The 24,868-nt window shown below is 41.3% G+C and overlaps 1 protein-coding gene across 2 annotated transcripts in view; it reads right to left on the bottom strand.

The window, feature by feature from the left end:
- Positions 1-24,868, bottom strand: part of DENND5A (DENN domain containing 5A) — a 1,739,423-nt gene that overhangs the window by 1,112,560 nt on the left and 601,995 nt on the right. The window lies entirely within an intron of this gene.

The raw sequence follows: 24,868 nt of genomic DNA, 5'->3' as shown, positions 1-24,868 counted from the left end.
GGGAAGCATTTAAGGCCTTGGGAAATGTGGTGGCTTTGAGCTTTTCAAGCTTGAGATGTGCTTGCCTATCTCTTAAGGTAAAAAGCTTGAAGGAGTGACAAACTTCACATTTTTAAATGCTGTTTATTACCACCTAATAACCTGTACAAATTTGGCACAAACTGCATGTAAGGTGTACAGTGTCTTCACTGCTGGTGGGTCTGCTACTTACCCTACTTTAACATAATTGCCCCGTTATCTTCCATTTGGACCCACCTAGAACCAGTGTTCAAAATTTTCCAATTGCTTAATTTTTTATCTACATAAAACTCAACGTTTAGTCTGATCTTAACAACTAAGAAAGACAGTTATGGTAATCCAATAAAGATGTTTTTATTAAAAAAGATCTAGGAAAAACAATGACAAAAATATACAACAAACTGTAACAATGTGCTGTTCTTGTTTACAACATGCTTTCTTCCCTCATTTTGAAGCCAGCCTTACCAATTCATTTCTCCTCTCAAATAATTTTTTTCTACAACTTCCAAGGTGTCTCTAATTTTTCTTATCCCGTTTCCCCATACTTCTAATTCATTCACACCATTTTCTTTCATATTTTAACCAATGTTCATCCCTTGCTATCAACCTCTCATGGTCTTCTATGACCTGTACCAGTCTGCTTAAGTCTTTTTTGGTCACTGGATCCCCCTTTTTCCATCTCTTGGAAATTATCTTTTTTCCTGCTAACATTACAGTGCCCACTAATGCTCCTTCACTTGGCATCCAGACTTCAAAAGGGGTATTGTAAAAAGATGCTAACTGGAGTAAGGATGCCCCTTCTGGCCATAGCAAAATGTTACTGCAAAAATTCCCACATCCTTTCTCTCATGGGGTGGCACGTCTGGGAAATGTTTAGGATTTAAATCTGTAGTATCCAGAAATTGAACTGTATAGCATTTGGATATGACGCAACACCCATTTGTCCACGGTGATGGCCTCCCAAGCTTTTGGGTGTATAGCGAGATGACACCCAACTGCCTCTAGGGCCGAATAGTCAGGCAACCCTTCAGGATTGCTGACAGGGCCTCTCAGAGAAAGTTCTGCAAACTCCTGATTCTGTGCACCACCCTTACTGCGCAGGCAGCATCTATGGGGATTACTCCCTCTGCCATGAAGGGAGCCCACAGAAGGTGATTCCTGGAAAGACTGTTGCACATTCTTGAGAAATTTACCCCCTTCTTGTTTCATGAAAAGATCCATTGAGGGGTAGCAAAACGTACTCCCAGAGCAGAATGCATCCTCCCATCTTGCTCACTTCTGATCAAAGTGTCTTTAACCTTGGGCCCAAAAAGACAAGAGCTGTTAAAGGGGCATTAATACAAGAAGCCTTGAAGCAGTCTGCAAAATTACACAACCTCATCGCATGGTAATGCCAGTGCCAGCAGCTTGGGACACGCCATCAGCTGCATTAGACAGTAGTTGCATGGACAGGTTAGCAATCTGACATCTGAGTGTCCAAAACTTTTGAGATTCTGGAGTCTGCTGACCCTTAATTACCCTTGACACTTCTGACAAAATGTCATGCTGAAGTCTAGTTAAGTGAGTAACATAGTTCAACACCCTCAATACAAAGGTGGCTGAAGCATAATATCAATTCCCCAGTTGGTCCAATGCCTGAGATTCCCTATTTGAGGGATAAGGGGATGAACTAAGGAACTTCTAAGAAATCTTTTTACTGGCTGCTGCCAAAACAACTCCATCCACAGCTAGACACTTATACCAATGTTGCCAATCCTTGGGAGGGCTGAGAATCTTGTCTGGCTTCTTAGGGATCAGTTACACAGTATCAGGACAATAGGTCAATACGGCAGTCCAGAAGGGGAATCACCCAGGACAAGGATGGGCCCACAGTGAAAGCCTCTACAAATACGGACTTCTCTGGAGATGAGGGTTCAGCAATCCATCCTTTCATGCTGACAAAGCAGCTTGAAAAGGTCACCAAAGGAGGCATCCTCGCAGGGGAATTTTGGAGACCCCTCTCATTTGAGGGCAGTATCTTTGGTGAGGAACTCTTGAGGACAGTCCAGGTGCTTCTTCTTGCACTGCATCTCGCCTCACACTTCCTGCCCTGGAGAACCTGGGGGAGAAATGGCAGAGGTCAGGAACCCTAAATGAAGGACAGACTGAAGACCACCCAAGTGAGCTGTCCTGAAACAGGTTAATAAAGCATGTCCACTGCTGCAGACGTCAAAGGGGGGACACTGGCTGTACCTGACCACTACTTCTCCTGGTGGGAGAGCATCCTCTCCATGACAAAGGTATAAACCAAAGTAGGCTACCCAGAGCTGGCGGACGTAGGATTCAAAGATTCTAAGGATGCACTAGATGCAGTGGCTGCTTCAGCCTGTCATGACACCAAGAATGAAGCAGAATTATCCAGAGCAGAGGCCCTGAGTGGGAGGGATGACCCCAAAAAAGGGATCGAATATGACCTGGACACTTCTGCCCCAACATCTTCGGATGTGACGGACAAGATGAGGAAGGAGCCAAATGCTTTCTATCTCCCTTAGCTGCTTTGGGGCCCTTAGAGCTCTTGCAAACACAATCAGACTTTACCCCTTGCTGGAGGACAACAAAGAGGAATCACCAGCTGGAAGAAGTCCCTTCAGGACCAGCTTGGCCCTCCTCTCATTAATGGCATGGGTGCAGAAACTCTCACAGATAGAGTAACGCGAATCCAGATATGCAGCCCCTAAACAATATATGCACCAGTCATGTGCATTCTGTGACAGGAGCTTGTGCCCACAAACTGCAAATTTTTTAAAACCCTTATCCATGACTAACCTAAACACTAAAGAATACACCACAATATAAGGAAAACAGTATATAAGAAAAAATAAAACACTATACAATACTCCACAAATAAGATAAAAAGCACTACACAATGCTCTAAAAACACTAACTTTAAAGATAAGAGCACTAAGCAGGAAAAGCCCGCTAACAACTAAACCGTAACCCAAAGACCTAGCTTAACCTGCTCTAAACTACAAAACCCTACAAATCACTACACTCACCAATGACAATAACACACAGAAAAGGGCAAAGGACCTATTAAAAAAAAGTTAAACACTAAGCAAAGGATACACCTTGACACAGCAATCAACCATGCTGCTAGCCAGGAATGTCAGCAAACAAAATCTGGGGTAGTCCTGAGGAACAAGGGATTATGAATAGAAGAGGTGAACCTCGATGGGCTGAAGTATATGGTATGTGGCTGGTCTTGGATCTGAGTCAGACCCGATAAACCTCAGACTGAATCCAGATGGAAAAGATAACACTGGATCAACATTTATACAGGTATTTCCAAGCAAATATCTGGAAGTTCCTAATTCACACCAGCTTAAGGCTCTACAGATCTCTTCTCAGTGTCTTTCCTGCAGAGTTACACTTAAAATTCTCTACCATCCCTTTTCAATTTTATGGTTATCTTTGTTCCCTCTATTGTTTTATATACTATTGATATCATACTCTTATTTGTTATCCCCTCTTTTTCACAGCATTTTGTCCCAGTGTATCTTTTCTTATAGTACTGTAAATTCTCCTTAACCCCTAAACTTAATGTAATCAGTTCCTATTGCACCACAAATTTCTTTGAACCTGTGCCAAGTTACAAAGGCCTGCACTTCATCCAGGTGCTCCCAGGTTCTACTTCTCAGCCATTTTTTTGTTCACGTATCTAAATTTTACCTCCCTCTTTTTCCCTTACACCTATCTCGATGCATACCAGAGAATAGCTCCTTTAATTTTCCAGAGTCATCAGTCATTCATGGCTTTCTGGTATTTACATCTAGATATTCTGACACCTACGGCCTGGACACCTCCAAATACATGTTTCCAAATCCAAGTCCTGTGACTGTAATATTTGTCTAACCACAGCAACCCATCTAGCTTGATCAGAGGTGTAATACCAGTTCAAAGAAAAATTTAACTGAGATGTTCCAATAAGCTGTCAGATCAGAGACACCCCCCCCCCCACTCCCTAGACAATAACTTACTTTAAGATTCTACTCTTGGTTTGTCGTGACCCCAAATGAAACTTTTCGGCCTACTTTTTAAACTGGTAAAAAAAAGAAAAAAACAGGATTTAAAGGCAGTGCCTCAATAAAATATAATATAGACCCATCCTATGTATAGTGTATCATCGAAGATGCACACCACTGAATAGCATTTCATCATAAATACCATTCATTGAACACCCATACCCCCTACTAATTATATATACCAACTCCAAGATTGCACTACAGTGGGGAAAGGGCAAATTTCCTGATCCCCACTGTAATGCGGTCTCAATCAGAATCGTTAGACGAAAGGCATGTTCAGTTAAATGCCATTCAAAATGCTGTTCGATGATGTTCATCTTCAATAAAATAATAAGGACCCATGTAGGATACAAATTTGTAGAGCCTGCACTTTTTATCTGACATCTAATTCTAGTAATTTCCATTTTTTACTAAGGCAAAACTTTCCTTTTTGAGATGCATGCATGTTACTTTGTTTCCTCTACTGTTCTTGTTAACCTCACCCGTAAATATTTCACCATCTCATAATCCCATAATTCCTGATATTGCTCATTCAGGGAATTAGACAGCTGAACGTTTATTGCCATTGCTTGTGTTTTGTTCAATTTTACCTTATAACCACGTTTCCAAATTTATTCAGAACAACTGATTTAAATGGGCTTCAGCCACTGTTGATGTGGCACCCTAATCCCATGTGTAAAAATGGGAAAATTAGTTGTGGATGGGTTGATCAGCATAGAAGGCCAACCATCTCCTTTTGTCCCATTACTACTCCCTGTATTTTTGAATGTCTTACCTTCAGAACTATAGATTCTAAACAGACAGCAAATATGGGAGAAAGTGGGAAGTCTTGTCTTGTCCCTCTTGACACTTTAAATGTGTAAGATAACTCCATGTTAATCTTCACCTAGGCAGAGGCACTATTATGTACATTCCAAATCTGGTCAACAAACCCTCTTGGGAAGTCCATCCTCTCTAAAATTTCAAACCAGTACTCCCATCTCACCCTACCGAATGTCTTCTCGGCTGTCAAATTTTTGCCTTCCCTCACAAATCTATATTGGTCATTATGTATTAGGCCCAGGAGAATGCAAGCTAGCAGTGCAGATAGAAATCACCATAAAAACTTCATCGTTCAGGAATATGGTCTTTCCCTGCTTTTAATATGACAGATATTACAGCTGTTTTCCAAGCTGAGGGATTAAATGTTTTAGAATAACCAAGTTCAATACCTCCAACAACCTTAATATTTTCTTGCCCCTCTTTTTATATAGTTTATTTGGGATACTGTCTAATCCTGGTGATTTACGGTTTGCCATGTGTTGACTTTGTCTTTGAAGTGCCTCTAAGTTAACTGGTCTCATCAGGCCCCATACTCTATTCCTTTGTTATACCAGGCAGGTCTATGCCACATAAAAAATCCTGCATTTCCTCTTGCAGTTCTTTTCTGTTCAGGTTAGCCTCAAAGTCTGGCAAAAAAGTCTGCAAACATAGCTGCATAAGTCCTCCTCCCTTATCCCACTTCTCTCATCCTTATTTAAATAAATCCATCTTTCTGCTTTAACTTGCCTCAGCTTTATAGCTCAACTCTTCTGTGCTCTGGGGGAATTACCTCAAAGTTATATTATATCAGTTTAACTGTCACTGTTTTTCCAATAGCATTTCTACTTCCATCTGTGCTTTCTGTATATCATCTTCTAGCCCCATTACCCCTCTTGGTTTGCCCATCCTGTAATTCCCCAAGCCATACCTGCCACTCATTTAAGGCCTCCTCCTTCTGTTTCTGTTTCTTACTTGAATATTCTTGCAAGTCATTTCTCCATTCTTACTTCTGCATTTCCCACTTCACTATTATTCTTTCCTCTACTAGGTCTAATTCTACTCACTCCCTTTCTATTCTTCCCTTCCAACAATGGTTGAAAGGCACATTCTAACTGTAAAGTATAGGAAACCTTTGATGCATTATTGGTCTACTTAATTATGTTTTTATCCAAAGAATCTTTGGAGTACGGTCTGAATGTATTACAGAATATAATTCCCATTCATGAATCAAATGACCACCCACCCTTGTGATGTGTATCCTAGTTACCCTTAAAGAATGCATTACTGTTTTAGAATAATGTGTATATGAAGTGTTCCTCTTTTCTACTCCAGCACAAATGCCCCTCATACCTATACGATTCATAAAATTGTCTAAATACTTGCCTATTCAAGTAGCCCTCAATCTATGTGGCACTCACTCTACATTTTCAACATGAGTAATTGTATTAAAAGTCACCCTCCCACACAAAGTCAGTAATTTCTTTGAGAATCTCTTAATTCTTCTAAGTGGGACTATGGTGGTCTTAAAATACAATGAATCTTGTATATTCTACTCAGTATCCAAACTTTATGTGCAAAATACCTCTCTTTTAAATAGTTTATTGCATCTATATTTTTGTGCTTAAGACTGTGATTTACTATTGCTACCCCCCCAGATCACTCTAGGCAGTGGATCATTCTGCTCAGCCATTCTCCTTTCCCCATCTCCCCTTATGTCATCTCAATTTTGTTGGGAACCTTTGTGATGTCTGCTAGACTATTGTCTGCGATTCCTCTGGGTCCATAAATTATTTTACTCCCAGAGGGGAAAAAGACCTTAAAAGTGCAGGGTAATGCACTTTGAAAAGCTAGTTCTTTACTGTGCACTGCTACACAGACAGAATAAACTTTGCTCTCAGCCTTCTAGCCTTGGAGTTAAAATCTTGTTGCAATGTACATTAGAGACTAACTATGGAAACATTTTATCTCCAGTTTCCACAACAGTGACAAACATCTCTCTTTTACCTGGAATGTAAGAAACCTAATTATAAATTGCCTGGGATGTTTCGCCATAGAGAGACTTCCAGGTGCTAACAGCCTATGGGCTCTTCAGATACTTATCTCTTACTGAGACGGGCTTGTCCATTCAACTAGCTGCTTCTGCACAAACTGTACTGGTTCATTTCCTTCCACTTTTTTGGGGATACCAAATAAATGTAGATTTTTACACCTTGCCCTGTCCTCAAGGTCCACAATTCTTTGTTCAAATTATTCAGTCTGAACACTGTTGTCCACTATAAGAATTCCTTGCTGCTGTACATCATGCTGCAACTCTGCCACAGAAGAAAATGTAAGCTCAGTATGGACTTTATTTCAAGTATATGCTCCACTGTAGCAATATATTTGTCAAAGTTTCTGTCTACTTTGAATAATTTAGCCATTACTTTCTAAAGTGGGGAGGCAGGTGCATCCACATCTGTGGTTTCTATTATTTCCTTAGCCTCTGCTGCTGCCATCATGCTTACACGTGCTGTTCTTCTTCTTGAATGAAAGACTTTTTGTCTTTTTTGCTGAAAGCTTCTCTTGCGTTATCTGAGCTGCTGCACCTCACTTTAGTTAAGCTGTGGGACTGTTACACACCAAATATATTATCCAAGGGTCTATATTAAATGTTCGAAGAGGCGTTACATCGAACACCTCTTCAGCAACACTTAAACACCGACCGCACTAAACCATGAACGTTCAAAACAGCAGCACCAAAAACACACAAACAAAATTTCAAACATAAAGTGGGGGGCTGTGCTCCCCCACCCCAAACTAAATATACCAACTCCGAGATCGCATTACAGTGGGCGAAATGGCAAACTTACAGGGATGGCCAAGCAATGTCTTTCCCAGGGAAAGAAATCACTGATGTCAGTGTTCGCGGTTTTGTGCGTTTGCTGTATACGTCGATGAAGAGGCGTTCGCTGCAATGCCTCTTTGAAATTTTGATATAGACCCATTACCGAATACTAGTATCCCCACACAGAGTGGAGACGATTGCTGCTTTACTCTTCTGCCATTACCAAATTCCGCCCTCTATTAAGGTCTTACAGGTGTCACACTATGTCAGGATTTGTGATTCTTTTATAAACTTCAGATTTTCTGGAAAAATGTGTCACCCAAAGACACTTGTCGCATTAAGAATGCTTGTCCTGTGAAGGAATGCTGGCTCCACATAACACAGTTTTTGAATTCCTTACTGCCTTTTTTGTCCATGTTAACCAGAATAGTAACTGCCAACACCAAGCCCTAAATGCTGAGAAAAAACTGCAAACGTACAGCAACTTTACCACAAATCAAAACAAAACTGCCATAAAACAAAGTCAAACAGATATAACAGAGTTATCTAAAAAAGGACAGCACAGCAAAACCAGTAGTGTCATACAACTCAGGGGGAGGGAAAGAAAATGATTAAATTACAGTAAAAACATACTAAACTATCTAAATATAAAGAAAATAAATGATATCCCTTTAATTTAAGTCAAAAGGCTTGGAGAAGTAGACTGAAATACCACTGAAAAGATAAGATCTGAATTATAGCCTGGGACTATTTTCTATTTCTGTGACTGACTTGAGAAGCTGTTGAAGATATCTGCAGCTAGGTCCTAGGCAGCAGAACACTGTGGTAAAAGGGAAGGGTTGGTATAATGGTTAAGGTGTTTACCTCAGTCACAAGGTAAAAAGTGTGAGTCTCACTTTTAAAAAGGGAAACTGACCAGGCTTAAAACAGACTGCAAGGGCAGCTGGACTAGTACTTACTTTCCTATAAACCAATGAACTGACTGTCCTAGAAAAGTTGCTGCAGTCAGGTTAAGCCCTTCCATTATTAGTCCCAGTCCCAGACCTGTACATTCCTGGTCAAAGGAGGAAAGAACAAGGTAAACTTATTCCTTTGTTGTTGTCCTAAAACTAAATAAACTGTTGAAAGGTCAGCTCTTATACAAGTCTGGTTAATCTGTGGGTGCCCTGTAAAGGTTATCAGCTCTCTTGTGTATCAGGGTGCTAAGAGTTACTGTCTAATATATCACTAAATACATAACGTAATGAAGAGTCACACCACACTTCCCATTTCACCCTTGTCATGTACGCACCTCTTGGCCATCCAAAATATTCTGTGACTAAATTTACAGTCTTCTCAAAGCTTATTTCAGATTTTGACAATACACTGTCACAAACTGTGTCTGGTTCTAGCAGTGATTCTGTTTCATATACAGAAATCTTCTTTGCCAAATATATAAGAGTTGGAGATCTTTTTCTCTTCTGTTTATATTCCACTAACACTGATGGTATGGATAAAGGCCCCTAGAACTTATGTGGGTACTGTGAAGGTAATAATATGGGTTGATGGGAAACAGACTGCATTAACTTAAAGTGATCTATGATAAACTACTTGTACTTGAATAACTTGGGAAAACTAGGTTCTGAAGTAGAGGAGACAGATATTATCTCCTTTGTCAATGAAGTCCCAGAAATTCATTTAGCCATCTCCAAAAGAATGCATTCATAATACTGTTGCTAAGACTGATGTTTTGCACTCATAAAACAATTATTGGTGACTCCGCTGTGCATTCAGAAACATGGAAGTAGACTGTATGATTTTAGAAGCAGCCGTTTTCTTTTATGCTTCTCTGTGACCAGCTTTTGAGCCCTTGTCATGGAAGCCAACAGCGTGTCTGCCCCTTCCTCAATGGAGCTTGGGAAGAATTTAGTTTCTAAACTTCTCAGTATCTGCCTCCTTCACAAGCAGTTTTTTCACACATTTTTCTCCTTTTTTTCTTTTATGAAAATATTTAAATTTTAAACAGGGAGTTTTAAAATATTTATTTTCTTGGTTCAGTCTCTTAAACTTAGCGGCTTTATTAAACTCTAAACAAAGCTCAGAAGTATGTATTCTGGCAAGGCCCCCCTCCCTGAAAACTGAAATCCATAGAGGCAATCTGTCTACTTCAACTACACATTTTAATGATTTAGAAGCGGAAGACATGCTCTCTTGATAAAATATTTTCATTAATCTGTGGTGATCCTAAAATCTCAACGATACAAAATGACCATTAATGAACAGCTCGCAACCAAAAAACTAATATACTTGTGTAGAAAAAAGAAGTTATGTACATACTACCATAACATTCCATCTGTGTTGTCCATTTTCATTATTCCTCAACCACTGGGTTCGAATCTGAACCTCAAATCCAACTCTGCCATTACTATAGCTTGTGGCCAACTGAAACTCTCAAGCTCCTCCCTACCCAAAATGCACCAACCCCTAACATACCTCAGATCTTGTTTGCTAAATGACAAATAATAAATATTAGAATAATGTTCCTAACAAAGGAAACCAGTATCTGGAGCTCTGTACAAGACATAGTGGTGTTTTAATAGCATCTCATTCTTCCAGAAGTCCATGATGACACAGGTTGGGGGTTGGTGGGTGGGAAGCTGAGGAAGAATGAAAATGGACAACACAGATGGAACATTATGGTAAGCACATAGCTTCTTTATCTGATGTTGTCAGTTTTCATTCATTCCTCAACCATTGGGACACAGTCCTCAGCTACCTGACATCCCAGGAGAACTCTAAGGAAGGATGTTCCCGAGCCGGGCTGAAACAAACGCTGCTCTTCCCCGTGACACCAGATCCAATTTGTAATGAGTAATAAAAGTACAAGGATTAGCCCAAGTAGCAGCTGCACATATATCATCCATGGAATAGTCGGATAAAAATACTGATGAGGTTGCCATACATCTTGTAGAGTAAACTCTTAAAGGTTTTGTTAATGCAATGCCCAATTTACTATAAACAAAGGTTATGCAGTCTGTAATCCACCTTGTCAGTGTTACCTTTGTAACAGATTTGCGCAATTTGTTATCTGCAAAGTATATAAATAATTGATCAGATTTTCTAATGACTTTTGTTTTGTGTAAGTAGAAATGCAACTGTCTATGAAAGTCCAGCAAATTAAATATGTATTCACCTTTGTTTTCAAATTTTGGGAAGAAAACGGGCAAGTTAAAAGATTGAATGATAATGAATTCTGACACCACCTTAGGAAGGAAGGAAGAGGGAGGTTCTTAATGTCACGCTACCCTTATGGAAAATCAAATAAGGAGGTCTAGAGCATAATGCTTGAAGTTCTGAAACTCTCCTTGCAGAAGTAGTAGCCACTAACAATATGGTCTTCCAGGTCAGAAATTTAAGATCACATTTTCCAGTTGGTTCGAAGGGGGAATGGATTAAGGCCTGCAGAACAAGGTTCAAATCCTGTGCGGGAGTAGGATCTTTATAACATCGTCTAAGTAAAATAGTACCTCTTAGAAAGGCCTTACATATCTTATAAGAAACTAGGGAAGAAATGTCAACTCCTATATGAAAGTCAGAAACTGCAGGCAATTGAACTTTAATGGTAGAGTTGTTAGCTCCCTCATTAAAAAATTCTGCCAAAACCTCTAGTACACTTTGTGTAGGGGCTGAAAAGGGATCAATATGTTTTTGATGACCCCCAACAAACAAACCTCTTCCACTTATTCCTGTAGATTTTCCTACTGGAAGCTTTATGGGAAGAAAAAAGTATATGAAGGACAGGGGATGAGAGCATATGTTGTCTGGCTATTAAAGGAAGTGGAGAAACCACACGGTTAGCTTGAGGCTTGAGATGTCCGAATGAATCACGCCTGTCAAGTGAGACAGTAGGTCTGGAAACGGATCCAGAAACCAAGGTGAGTAAAGAAGTTGAGGCCAAAGGAAGGGGAACCATACCTGTTGAGGCCAATAACGTGCAATGAGGATAGATTTGCTCTTCAACCCGACAGCTTTTTGAAGAAATTTGGGAATCAGAGGGTGGATAAGCACAGAAGACCAGAGAGCCAATCGTAGAGCACAGCATCCCTCAGTGATTCCTTTGCTAGGGGGATTAGGACAAAGAAGCTGCTGCACTTGTTGTTAAGGGGTGATGCAAAAAGATTGCAGCAAGGCTAGCCCCATTGATAGAAAACTGCCTCAGTCACTTTCTTGTTGAAAGGCCACTCATGATGTAGAAGAAAGGACCTGCTCAATTTGTCTGCTATCATGTTGGACTTTCGTGGAATGTGTGTTGCCATCAGAAAGCGGTTGGATGAGAATGCCCACTGCTACACTCTGAGGGCTTTTTGGCACAGGGGATAAGACTTGATTCCTCCTTGTTGGTTGAAGTACCAAACTTCTGACATATTGTTTGTTTGGATCTCAACTGTTCCCAGAGGTAGAGCATCCTGAAAAGCTTGCAACATTAAAAAGCACTGCTCTCATCTTCAGAACATTTATATTTAAATTAGCCTCTTCAAGGGACCAAGTGCCTTAGACTGTTTTCCGCAGGAAGTGTCCTCCCCCCTTCACCAATCTGGGATGTGTCCGTGGTCAGTATGGCTTTAGGTTGAGGGAGAATGAACAGACAGCCTTGTAAAAGCTAATCTAACCTTATCCACCAAAGGTACTTCTTGCATGTCTGTGTGATCCTTACTTGAACTGACATCCTTTGAGAAAGACTTGACAACTGTGATGAAACCATTCACTGAAGAAATCTCATATATTTTGCAAGGGGAACAAGAATCATGACTGCTGACACTGACCCCAAGGCTTGAGGAATTAATCAGGCTGAAAACTGCGACCAGGAATGTTAATGTCTGTATTCTATTTAGGGAAACTGAGGCTATCGCAGATGCTGTATTGAAATTTGCTGCTATGAATTCCAGTGTTTGTGATGGATGCAACTGAGATTTGTTGTAGTTTATTGCGATTCCCAGAGGGGATGAAGTTTAGAGTACCTGGTCTCTCGCCATTATGATTACATGCTTGGTTGGAGCTGTAATGAGCCAGTCATCCAAAAGCAGAAACACCCAGAATCCCTGCAGTCTCAAGTGAGCTGCCACCACTGCCATGCATTTGATGAACACCCTAGGGGCTGTGGTGAGACCAAAGGGCAAGGCTCGGAACTGGCAATGACTGGCTCCCAGATGGAACTGTAAAAACCTTTTGGACTATCTGTTAATTTTTATGTGATAGTATGCATCTTGAAGGTCTAGAGAGCACATCCAATTGTCCTTGCTTAGAAATGGCAAAACGGACTGAACCATGACCATCTCACACTTTGAGTGTTAAAATGACTTGTTCAAGTTGTCGAGAATCCAGATATGGTCTCCAGTCTCCTGTTTTATTTAGCACGAAAAAGAATACCGAGTAAGTTCTGGATCCTTTCTGGTCTGCTGGGACTTCTTGGATGACTCTTTTTCTAGCAGCTTTTGTATTTCCAGCACTGCTGCTTTCCTCTGAATGGGTGGAACATAGGGAAAAGTTTGTGAGAATGGAGGTGGAAGGAAAAAGGGAATTATATAACCTCTGGAAATAATTCTCTGCACCTAAGTGTCTTTTATGATATCTAGCCAGACTCTCTATTGCAGGGATAAATGACTCCTGATTGTTTCCAGAGGAGTAAAATCGGGCCTCCATTCAGGAGCGCTGGTAGGGCCTGTCACAGAAAGCGTCTTCTAGACCCCTTGTTTTGTGAACCACCTCTGCCACGTGAGCATCTTCCATCCATTAGCATTCCCCCCTCTGCTTCTGGGGGAACCATCTCCACATGGATCTTGGAAAGGACCCTGAGTTTTTTTGAATACCATCTTCCACTCCACCCCCCACTGGTTCTCGAAAAGGTCCTTGAGGGGGTCGAAAAACATACTCCTACAGCAGAAAGAGTCTTTCCATGCTTCTCACACCTGGAGTGTGTCTTTCACTTTGGGGCCAAAAAAAGAAGATCTGTCAAAGACAACATTGATGAGAGAAAACTTGAAGGTCTCCACAAACTCACAAAGGTGCATCCGGGCATGTCTCCTTACTGAGATGCCTGAACCCACCTCCCTTGAGGTATCCTCAGCTGCATGAGAGGTGAGCCTCATGGAGGAATTTAAGATGGACTGAATGGTTGCCAACTGCGAGGCTATCAAAGCTTGAACCTCTGCAGTAGTGGTCCCTGAAACAGTATTTGACAACTCCTTAATCAAATCTCTTTGAAACTTTATGAATGTGCCAGGTAATTCAGTGACCTAAGAACAAAGTTCACTGAAGCACAGACATGCTTCTTGAACCTGTCCAAAGCCCTAGACTCTCTATTAGTGGGATGAACAGTAGAACTTTGTTCTACAAGTTCCTTCTTTGTGACTGCTGCCACAACCATGGCATCTACTGGCACTCCCTTGCTCCACTGTTCCCTTCCTGTCAGAGGTGCCAGAATTTGGTCTGGTCTCTTGGGGATAGGTTCCCACATCAGACTCCTTCCATGCCTGCTGAAAGGTCAAATCAATGAGCCCATCAGCAGGCAGAGTTACCCAAGAGATAGACAGTCCAGATCCAGATGCCTCCAGAAACACTGATTCCTCAAGGGAAGGATTCTAGGAGGACCAACCACAATGTTGCTTGAAGATCTCCAGAATGTCTCCAAATGAGACATCTTCGGGTGGTGATCTGGGGGATTCTTCCCCTTCATCAAAATTTGTGTCTTCTGTGATAGATTCCTGAGAGGAATCTAAGTGCCTCCTTTTGCAATTTCTCTTCCGGGGTAATTCTTCAGTGGAATATTCTGTGGAAGTGTCAGAAGACAGGGTAATACCCTGCTGGGTAGCCAAGAGAGGTTGGACTGGCTACCCCTGTGAAGTCAAATATTGAAGCTATTGAAGCATATACACATGAGATGCTGAAAGAAGATCTGAGGGAGGAGAGAGACCACCCTTCCTGCTGAAGCAGAGAAAACTCTCCCCACTTTCTCATAGACAGACCGTCCCAGGGAGAAGAAAACCGATGGAGCCAAGAAGCCATGCTTCTGTTCCATCGGCTCCATCTGCCCCAAAGGCAATCTACCTGAGGCAGAGGCAGGAGCCAAGTTGTCCAGGGCTGAGGCTCCAAGGGGCAGACACGGCTCAGAAAACTTCAGAGTTGACTCCAACACTTCGGACCAACTGGGGCATTTCGGTTCCAAGATTTACTCAACTCTGAACTTGCTGGAGCCGGGGCACTCAGAGAAACCTCTGGATCTGAGGACACCATTAAAGTGGGCCTGAACCAGACATTTCAATAAACTCGGATCCAAGGACTCTGAAACAAAGTGTTGGATTGGAGAAGGAGCCGATACTGGAGGGGTAGAGCCAGTGAGGACTTTCTGACCCGAGAGGGTAGGAGCCAGGAGAGCCCCTATCTAACTGCACTGACAGAAACTTCCTCATCATTCTATCCATGTCGGCTTCAGAGAGAATCCTGGAAGAATGAGACGATACAATAGATAGCGACTTGGACTGCCATCTCTCAAGTAAGGGAGAAGGAACTCTAAAAGGAACTGGATCTAGAGTTGGGGAGTACTGGACCCAAGGAAGAATGTTCAGAGCCGAAGTACTCTGATCCAAGGACATTTTAGGGGACACTGAGTACATCTTGGAGACTCCATAGAAGATGGAGCTGAAAAAAATTACCTTTTCGGGGACTTTTTTGGACAGTCCTCTGAAGCCATTTTAGTGGGGTGAGCAGCAGATATGGTTTCTGAAAAGGAAATCAGAAGTAGACCTTTTAATATTAATTTGTTTTTTCTGTCCACTATAACTCATGGATTAAAACTTTGACATATTTCACAATTCACATTAAGGTGTTCTGGGCCCAAGCAGTAGACACAAAGGTCATAGGTGTCAGAACAAGGCAGCTTATGGCTGCATTTTTTACACTTTTTAAATACTTTTTCAGACACCCCCCCCAAAAAAATTTTAACTAACTGTGAAAAAGATACACAGATTTTTTTAAAGGGTAAAGAGGAAGAAAAAGGGTAAACAAATACCAGCAATGGTACTGAAGAATACAGGAATGTGTAAAAGGAAAGTTAGCAGAAAAATACCAGCAATGGTAAAAGAGAATACACGAGTATATGTATTTAAAGAACAAATTTGGAAGGAAAACTCACTTATCTCTTAATATGCTCGAGAGCAAAGCTGACCACGTCTAAACACAAAAGTGGCAAATGAGATCTGGGGTATGTTTGGGGTTGGTGCATTATGGGTAGTGAGGAGCTCGAAATTTTCAGTTAGCCACGAGCTATAGTAAAACCAGAGTCGGCTCCGAGGTTCGGATCCAAACCCAGTGGGTGAGGAATGAATGAAAATTGGCAAAAAAACAGAAAATTAATGTGGTGCTCTTTGATTTAATACCACTTAAAAAGTGCTTTTGTCTTTTCCAATCACAGACTTCTTCAGATCTGAAAAAGTCTGATTTGAAAAGACTAAGGCCCTTATTAAACGGTATTAAAGTGAAGAGCACTGAGCTCATTTTCTGTTTTTTTAACTAGCTTGGTAAGTCTCTCGCAATGAATGAAAACTGACATCAAATACACAATTAAGTGATTAGCAATTTGCAAGAACTGCAGAAGAGACATGCCAGTGGTACTTATACTCAAGGCTCATACCACCAAATGTCAGTTCCCGTGCAGGACCAAAATCACATCTGGCCTTTCCAAAGGAAAAAAAACTATTACAAAAGGGTCTCTGACTGGCACCCTGACACATATGTTAAGCTCTAGGTAGTCCTTCTTTGAATCTTTCATCTTGGTATACTTATAACATAGTTAAAATGGGAGTCATCCAAGTTATTGGAATCCACATGTTCAAACCTACTTTCAACCAATTCACTAAAAATATGGCTCACTGAAATTGGAATACTGCAATGGGAAAGTTCTACAAGCCTTTACAAGCCAGTGGCATTAGAGTTGGTTAAATTAAGTAAAGATGATATGCCCTCTTACATGTGTGGGGGGGAGACACCTACAGAAAATTAAGTTCAAAAGTTTCAATGCAGTGGACTTATTGGCAAGATTCTTCACTCAAAAGCATATTTAACTATGCTGCTTTTGATAAAATAGCAGGAATCCAATAAAAAAAGAAGAGTACAAGATGTTGGATTAATCAATCATCAAATGGTCAATTAATGGGAGTATGACATACACAGAAGACTGATACACACAGCACTTCTTAAAAAAAGCAAAGATAAGCAAGAGTTAAAACTCTACACATTTGGCTAACAAGTCTAAATCAGTAGCCAAGTCTAAAACAGCAACCCATAGTTAAATATTACTATAAGGATATTACGTCTGAAGCCATTTATGCAATTTGCACTCTGTCATCACACATAATCATCTGTCTTTGTTTTGATACTTGCTCTGCTATACACTAATCTGTGGTTGGCTCTATCTGGGCAGCAAGCCTGGCACTTTAAATTCAGTATTAACTTACTGCCTCGTTGGCACATATATCCTTTTGGTGAACTAGGATGTCTTAGGAAACTACTTTTTGTTTTGCTAGTCGGATCTTGAAATAATCCAGCTCTTCAAAATTTATAAAGGCTATGGCTCTAAAAAGTACAGTTAAAAAATGTAAACATTATAAATGCACATTAACATAAGTAAATAAAATGTTCCAAAATGTAAATCTTCATAATCAATAAATACTGACTGCCACAGAACAATTTTGAAAGGGTTAGTTTTGTCACAAAACAGTTTTGAAAGGGTCAGTTTTTGGCACTGAAGAAGGCTTGGTAGCCAAAACCGGTCTGTATGTTGTATGCAGATAAGTTCTAATAAATGAATTGCTGACCATATTATGTTGGCCATTGTGATTTTTTTCCAGTATGATTCAGTTTTTAGCATAACCATAAAGGCTCTCCATGTTACCTGCAAAAGCCACAACTACACAGGTGCTTATGATCATTGCATCATACAAGTGTCTTGGAACATACAAGGAACCAGTCTGTAGTTCTACAAGGGTCTATATTAGAACACCGAACATTCAAAATGTCGAGTGTTCTAATATCGAACCTTACCAATCGAAAATACCAAACATCGAACATTCAGAACAGCAATTTTTTTCCTAGGGAAATAATTTGCTGTTCCAAAACACATACACACAACACAAGCATACCAAACAAACAGCAATCCACACACATACACCTAAAATCTTACACCTAACTCTACACTAAACTATACACACACCACTAACTATCCACTTACCTTAACCCAAACTCTAATCCTAAGGTCCGTCACTATCGCACATTCACCTCTCCCGTGCCCTAACCCTAACTCACCTAACCCGCCCTAACCCTCATGTCCACACAATCGCACACATACCTACCCTGCACCCTAACCCTAACTCACCTAACCCGCCCTAACCCTCATTTCCACACAATCGCACACATACTTAACCTGCACTCAATCACACACTTACCTGAACCCAATCCGTAACTTTCCAACAGAGCACTGAAAATACCGAAGCAACATAAATGGACAACCAAATTCTTTCCCTAGGAAAGAATTCAGTTTTCTGCTTCTTCGATATTTTCAGCGTTCACTGAAAATGGGTTGATATTAGAACACTCGACATTTTAAATGTTCGGTGTTCTAATATAGAACCGTTCTACAACACCTGAAACATGACAGCATCACCTACTAAAAAGAAATTTTAAACCATGCACAAAATAAACAGGGACTGAAGCAACATCACTGACAAAACAATTATCACAGAGAGTCTTGGACAGACCTAATCCTAAATAACATGTTTACATGTAAGCCATTATGCAGTGTCATGGGAAATATATGCACATCTCCATGTAATAATTAGTCTGGTTCAGTTCTAAGTACTAGGATATGATGCCAAATGGAATCGCAATATGGAATTAATTTTCCCAACAAAATTAGTGCAATTACTTTCTCCGGGCCTCAACATAAGTTAAAAAAATCCCAAAGTGGGCTCACCACCTGGGGATGTGTTTCTGTTATATATATAAGGAGTGCCATTTTTTTTCCCAAAAGGCTCAGATTAAATCTGCAAAGACTCTTTACAAAATCAAACCTACCAGCCAATATTACTGACAAAAGGAATGTTACATTTTTAAATGCAATTTATTCATCATTTCACTGGGTAAGTGAACTTGTCAGTTTGAACCCTTTAGAACCACATCCCAGACTACAACAGCAACAATAAAAATATATATGTGTGCATATATGGCAATTGTCTAAATGATCTAAATACTGACAGCAAAAATACTGATGCAAAAATACCTAACGTTCAAAATATTGACAGTCAAAAATACCTAAACACAAAATACTGACAAAATTTAAGTTGCCAGGGAAGGGTATATGTCCTTTCCTCACTGCTGTATGATCCTGAAGTTGGTATATATAATTAGCCGGGGTGTGGGGGGTGCAAGTGAGGGGCCTGCCCACTGTAAAAACACTGAGTTGGGATGTGGTTAGGTTTTGTCAATGTTTTGTATTTAGGTACTTTTTAACTGTCAGTATTTTGTGTTTATGTATTTTTAACTATTAATATTTTGAAGATTAGGTATTTTTGTGTCTGTAGATATATATACACACACACACACACACCCACACACACACACACACACACACACACAGACATGGTTGCAGTCTATAAGTTTGAATGCTCAGAACAGTAAAAGCTTTAACAGACTTGTTTTTTCAGCCTGCCAGCTGCTTTCTGTACAAGACTGCATTACAGCAGGGTCTAGGAATTTGCCCTTACCTTACTTTTGTGTGATCATGGAGTTGATGTATATAATCATTGAGGTGCAGGTGCAGGAGGGCTTGACTCACCTGCATGAAGTAATACTTGGTGTTTTGTTTTTGATTACTGTAGATTTGCTCTAAAATTATTGTTTTTTTTTTGTCTACTCTGAAGTGTTCGATACTTCATGAGACAAATTTGATACACACACACACACACACACACACACACACACACACACACACACACACACACACACACACACATATGTATGTGTGTGTACACGCGTGTGTGTATAAACAAAGATTTTTTTAAAAAACAGTAGCCAGTAAAGAAGCAGGTTTCTGGAAGGTAAGAAAAAATTGTAGTACTCAGATAACTTCAAGCTTCTCTTAGCATGCTCTAAGAATTATCACCTCCCCAGTCTCCAACCGCTGCCTCAATGACTTTACTCCACTTCTTCATGCACTTAACATTTACGGAGCTAACCATTATGTCTCTACCTGTCTCCCTGTAAGGAAACATCTGCTTTCTCTCCTGCACCACAAAGCCTCCACTCTTGTTACCTTATGTAGGCTACAGGTGTTTATTAGGTACTTGCCACATTATGTACTTGCTTTCTAAGAACTTGTCTTTAGACAGCAGTTTCTTACTTTACTACTAGGTTTACAGTTCATACTACACACCTTTCTGTTCATTTCTTATCTGTACTCCTTTACTTTCCATGTTAGTTATGGAACTTTATTAAGCCTTCTCTTGAAATGTTTTAGATTTCTAGTAACATGTCATATTGGTTAAACTGCTCAGTGGTCATCAGTTCTAAACTTGTTACCTCAAACATTTTATGCCCGTTATCACAGTGTTTACTCTGTGCCTTGACTAAAAAGATTCATGAAACCATCAGTAAGGCACAAAGTTGATACACAGATGTGTAACTTTGTAAAGTAAGGCATGAAGTTCACAAAGAAACCGAACAGTGAAATTCTCAGTAAGCGACAAAGGCAGAAACAGTGGGAAGCACTGAGATATACAAATGTATACTCACACGGGATCACAATAAAGTTACATAAGAAGGGAAGGGGAGCACAATGTTTAGGTTCCTTCAAACAGTCGAATGGTACTACAAGACAACAAAGCACAGTGAACACATGAAGTGTTTAAGCCAAAAGGAAGCATCTATAGATAATTGTGTGCCATGGCATGAAGTAAGTGGGGCAAAGTTATGGGATTTCTTACTCAGAATCACACACACACATAACCTAGGTAGTATGTCTGGCAAGTCTGTGATGCTTGTTAATATTTTTCCAAAGCATTATTAACACTCTTAGGTATATCACTTCTTATCTGTACTCCCCGGGTCTCCACTGAAAACAGGCTCTGTCCTAATCAGACTTTCCCGGTCAACAAATGTTAAATAAAATAAAATAAATATCAAACATATGCTTCAAAATTCTGTGACTGAACCTCTTAAAGGTACTTCCTTCATAAAATGCTGGAAAGACCCCCTTCATCCCCACTTTTTATAAATAACAATTCCAAGTCTGCATCACTACAGGGAAAAGGGGCAATTCAACCTTACGGGGAACAGCCAGCCATCACACAATATAGATAAGTTTCAACCACTCATGTTTTGAACACAAGCCTGGTATACTTCTGACATCTATCGACCCAGATACAAAAAAAAAAAAAAAAAAAAGTTACCTTTTCCCAGTGGAGTACTTATTTTGTACTCTGGAAGCCAAAGTGACAGCTATAAAGGGATCCCTAAGCCTTTGGAGACACCATTTGGAGAATCTTTCCCATTTTAAAATGTAGGATCTCCTTGTGTTAGGTTTCCTGGCCTCCATCAGGACAGAAAGCATGTTCTCAAAGTAGTGGTGTCTGAGGATTATTAAAAGTTTATCACCAAGAGTGTTAGACACAGCATCTCCAGATGAGGGTGGATGAGAGTTCCTTTCTGCAGCATGAGTAGGTCCACCTTGTGGGGTAACTTGTGGTGACTGTCCTTGGTGAGGGTCAGTAGAAGGGGGAACTAATGCTGCCTTGGCCAGTAGGAAGTCACCAACAAGATTTTTGGATTGTCCCTCCTGACTTTCAGAAGGACCTTTTGAATAAGTGGAAAGGGAAGAAAGGCCTATAGAAATCGTCCCATCCTTGAAATGGTGAAGGTATCCACTCTCCAGGCTAGTGGGGAGTGGTCTTTGGTATAGAATTTTCTCAGCTGACTGTTCTGGGGGGAGGCAAATAAGTCTATTTGAGATGTGTCCCACTGGTGGACAATGTCTAGAAAAACTTCTCTGTGCAACATCCACTCGTGATGCAGAGAGAATGATCTGCTGAGAGCATCCACTTGATGGTCGCCCTGGGATGGGATGCAGACTGCCTGTAGAGATAAGTTGTTTTGTGAGGCTAGGTCCTAAATCTACATTGCCAGCCTGCAGAGGGGGTAAGACTTGGTCCTCCCCCCATTTGTTGATGTACCACATGACCGTGGTGTTGTCTGTGAAGATTTGAAGGGGGCCTGGTTGTACTAGGTGAAGAAAAGCTTTCAGAGCTAAATGCACTGCAGTCACCTCCCTTACGTTGATGTGTTTTTTCAGGAAGGGTGCCTGCCAGTGTTCTTGCACCTTGAGGCCCTTCATGGTAGCCCCCCAGCCCAGATCTGAGGCATGTGTGTGCATATGTTGAAATGGTGTGGGCGGGCAGGAGGGGAAGGCCTGGGTTCATTTGAACTTGTTGAATTCACCACCGTAACTCTGCCTTTAGGCAGGGTAGGAAGGGGATCTGGAAGTCTAGAGGTAGCTGTGTTGGGACCATACATTCTTTAGATAACACTGTAGCTTCCTCATGTGCATCCTGGCTAGTGGTAGCACAGGAACAGTGGCTGCCATAAGACCCAGAAGTCGCATGAATTGTCTTGCTGACAGTTGGTGAGTCTGGATAAGATCGAGAAAGTGGTCAGTTAGGGAAATTACCTTGTCCTGAGGAAGGAATGCCTTCATCAGGTCTGTTCAGATCCTGCATCCCAGGAAGAATTTGTCCTGCTCTGGTGCAAGGGATGATTTGGGGAGATTGAGGGTGAACCCCAACCATTGTAGTAGAGACATGGAAAACTGCAGATTTTTTTTAGGGTGTTTTCTTTCTCTGCAAGAATGAGAATATCATCTAGGTGGGGTAGATTTGAATGCCCTTGGTCCTGCAGTAGGCTATGGCGAGAGCTAGGCATTTGGTGAAGACCCTGAATGCAGTGGATAATCCAAAGGGCAAAGCAGTAAATTGAAAGTGAGAACAGGGCCCAGCAAAACATAAGTACTTTCTGTGAGTGGGCTGTATAGGGATGTGGAGGTAGGCATCCTTTAGGTCTACAGTGGCAATGAATGCTTGGGGGGGCAGTAGTGGAAGGAGGGTCTGAAGGAAGGGACTTTTAGGAAGAGTTTTAGAAAAGACAATTCTAGGATTGGCCTCCATGGTCCGTCATTTTTTGGTACTAGGAATAGCCTTGAGTAGAAAGCACTAAGCAAGAAAGAAAGACTGCAAGAGAAGATGGAGCTGGCTGTGGACTATGTACCAAAGCCGCCCTGCAGCCAGGATACTTATACAGCCGACGGGACCCCCAGACTTTTGGGATTCTGGCGACCTGCCTGCCTGCCGGCAGGAGCACCCTACAGTTATGACTGCAACAGTGAAACACGAAGAACATCCTTTTCCTTCTTGTCTTGAGGGGACAGGTTCTACGGTTCCATGGGCCAATAGATCCTGTATAACGTGTAGTTGTTTTTTTGGGGGGAATGGAATGCCCTGTGGTGTGGGCCATTCTTTCCAAGATAGGAAATATCCATTTTCTACTATTGCCAAAACCCAGCAATCTGAGGTGAATGTTCTCCAAAAGGGCATACAGTGTGTGTGTGGGGGGGGACAGGCTGAAAGGGGGAGATGCGCAAGGCAGTCACACATTGTTGGTACTATTTTTGTTTTGAAAGGGCTGTCTGTGGGTAAGCTGAGAAGAGGCAGGCCTGGAAGAGGTTTGCCTCCTGTTACCTTTCCTATGCCTGGAAGAAGGAGTAGCAGTGGAGGAGGTTCTTCGGACACAAAAGTCTTAGCTGGATAGTTTCTGTAGTATTTTGGTATAGGAGGTACCGGAAGGTGCTTAATGTCTTACAGCTCCTTGCTCTTCTCCTGAAGGTTCTTAAACAGTTCAGCACACTGTTTTCCAAACAGAAGGTTATGGTCTAGTGGGGCATCTAGAATTTTAGATTTGAAATCTTCAGGCGATGGTTGTAGCCAAAGTCATGAATATCAAAGCACAGATGCAGATGCAGCAGATCTAGCAGAGGCCTCTGCTGTGTCATAACTGCATCTAATCTAGTGCCTGGCTACCTGGGATGCCAGGGTCAGTTTTGATGCTACTTCTGTCTTGTTGGGAGAGTCAGGCAAGGAGGATAGACATGTAGATGCTTGAGATACCAAGTTCAAGGCATACTTAATCATATGGGTTTAGTAGTTAATGGCTCTGAAGGCTAGGGTGGAAGGAGGTATAAACCACCTTGCCCAGCCTGTCCATATTCCTGCTAGCCTTGTCAGGATACAGAAGAGGTGAGGATGGGATAAGTCTTGACTGCTTATCTGGGGCCACATCTATCACTGCAGGGTCCGCCAAGGGGGGTTTCACAAAAAAATTGTGTTCATCAGGCACCTTATAGAAACAATCATGTCTCTTAGAAGCAGGTGGCTGAGAGTCAGGATTTTTAGATGCTGATGCAAATGCATCTAGGTATGAAGGTATAACTGGGGAATGGCAGATGGTGAAGGATATTCAACTTCCAGCAGCTCAAAATATCTTTTTTGAGTTTCAGTCATTTGGGAAGTATCCCATTTGAAATATTCTTTCATTTTAGTAATGGTCTCTCCAAAAGTGATGTCTTCTGGAGGAGAGTCCCCTTCTATGGATTCCTCATTTGGGGAATAGTATTCCAGGGTGAAGCTATTTGCGATGAGTAAGAAATAGACTCATCTTATGATTAGGAAAAAACTTCCTCTTCTTCTTCCTGAGAAGTGGGAGGGGGAATTGAAGTAGCTGAGGCAGGTCTTGGGATAAGCAATGAAAGAGTGGAGGGTGAGGAAGCCAAGGGCCTAAGGGCCATGAAGTCCTACATCAAAGACTGTGTAAAAGACTGCCAGTCAGGTAGTCCTTCAGAAGAGAAAGAAAGATGTTTGCTTTTTTGCTTTCTTTTTAAAGGGGTAGTTTTGGGAGAGTGAAAAAGCCTAGTTTCAGGGGCCTGAGCTAAGGAAGAGGATTCGGATTCCTGTATCCCAGATGGGCATCCGATGGAGCCTGGTTCCCTCTCGACTTCGGTAGACACCGACGTCTCAGTAACCTCCGTGGATGTGCC

The sequence above is a fragment of the Protopterus annectens genome, chromosome 17.part0 (assembly GCF_019279795.1).
Source record: "Protopterus annectens isolate FY-2018-M chromosome 17.part0, PAN1.0, whole genome shotgun sequence".
Lineage (NCBI taxonomy): Eukaryota > Metazoa > Chordata > Ceratodontiformes > Protopteridae > Protopterus > Protopterus annectens.
The sequence above is the reverse complement of the archived record's forward strand: the minus strand, read 5'-3'. Positions and strand labels throughout refer to the sequence as shown.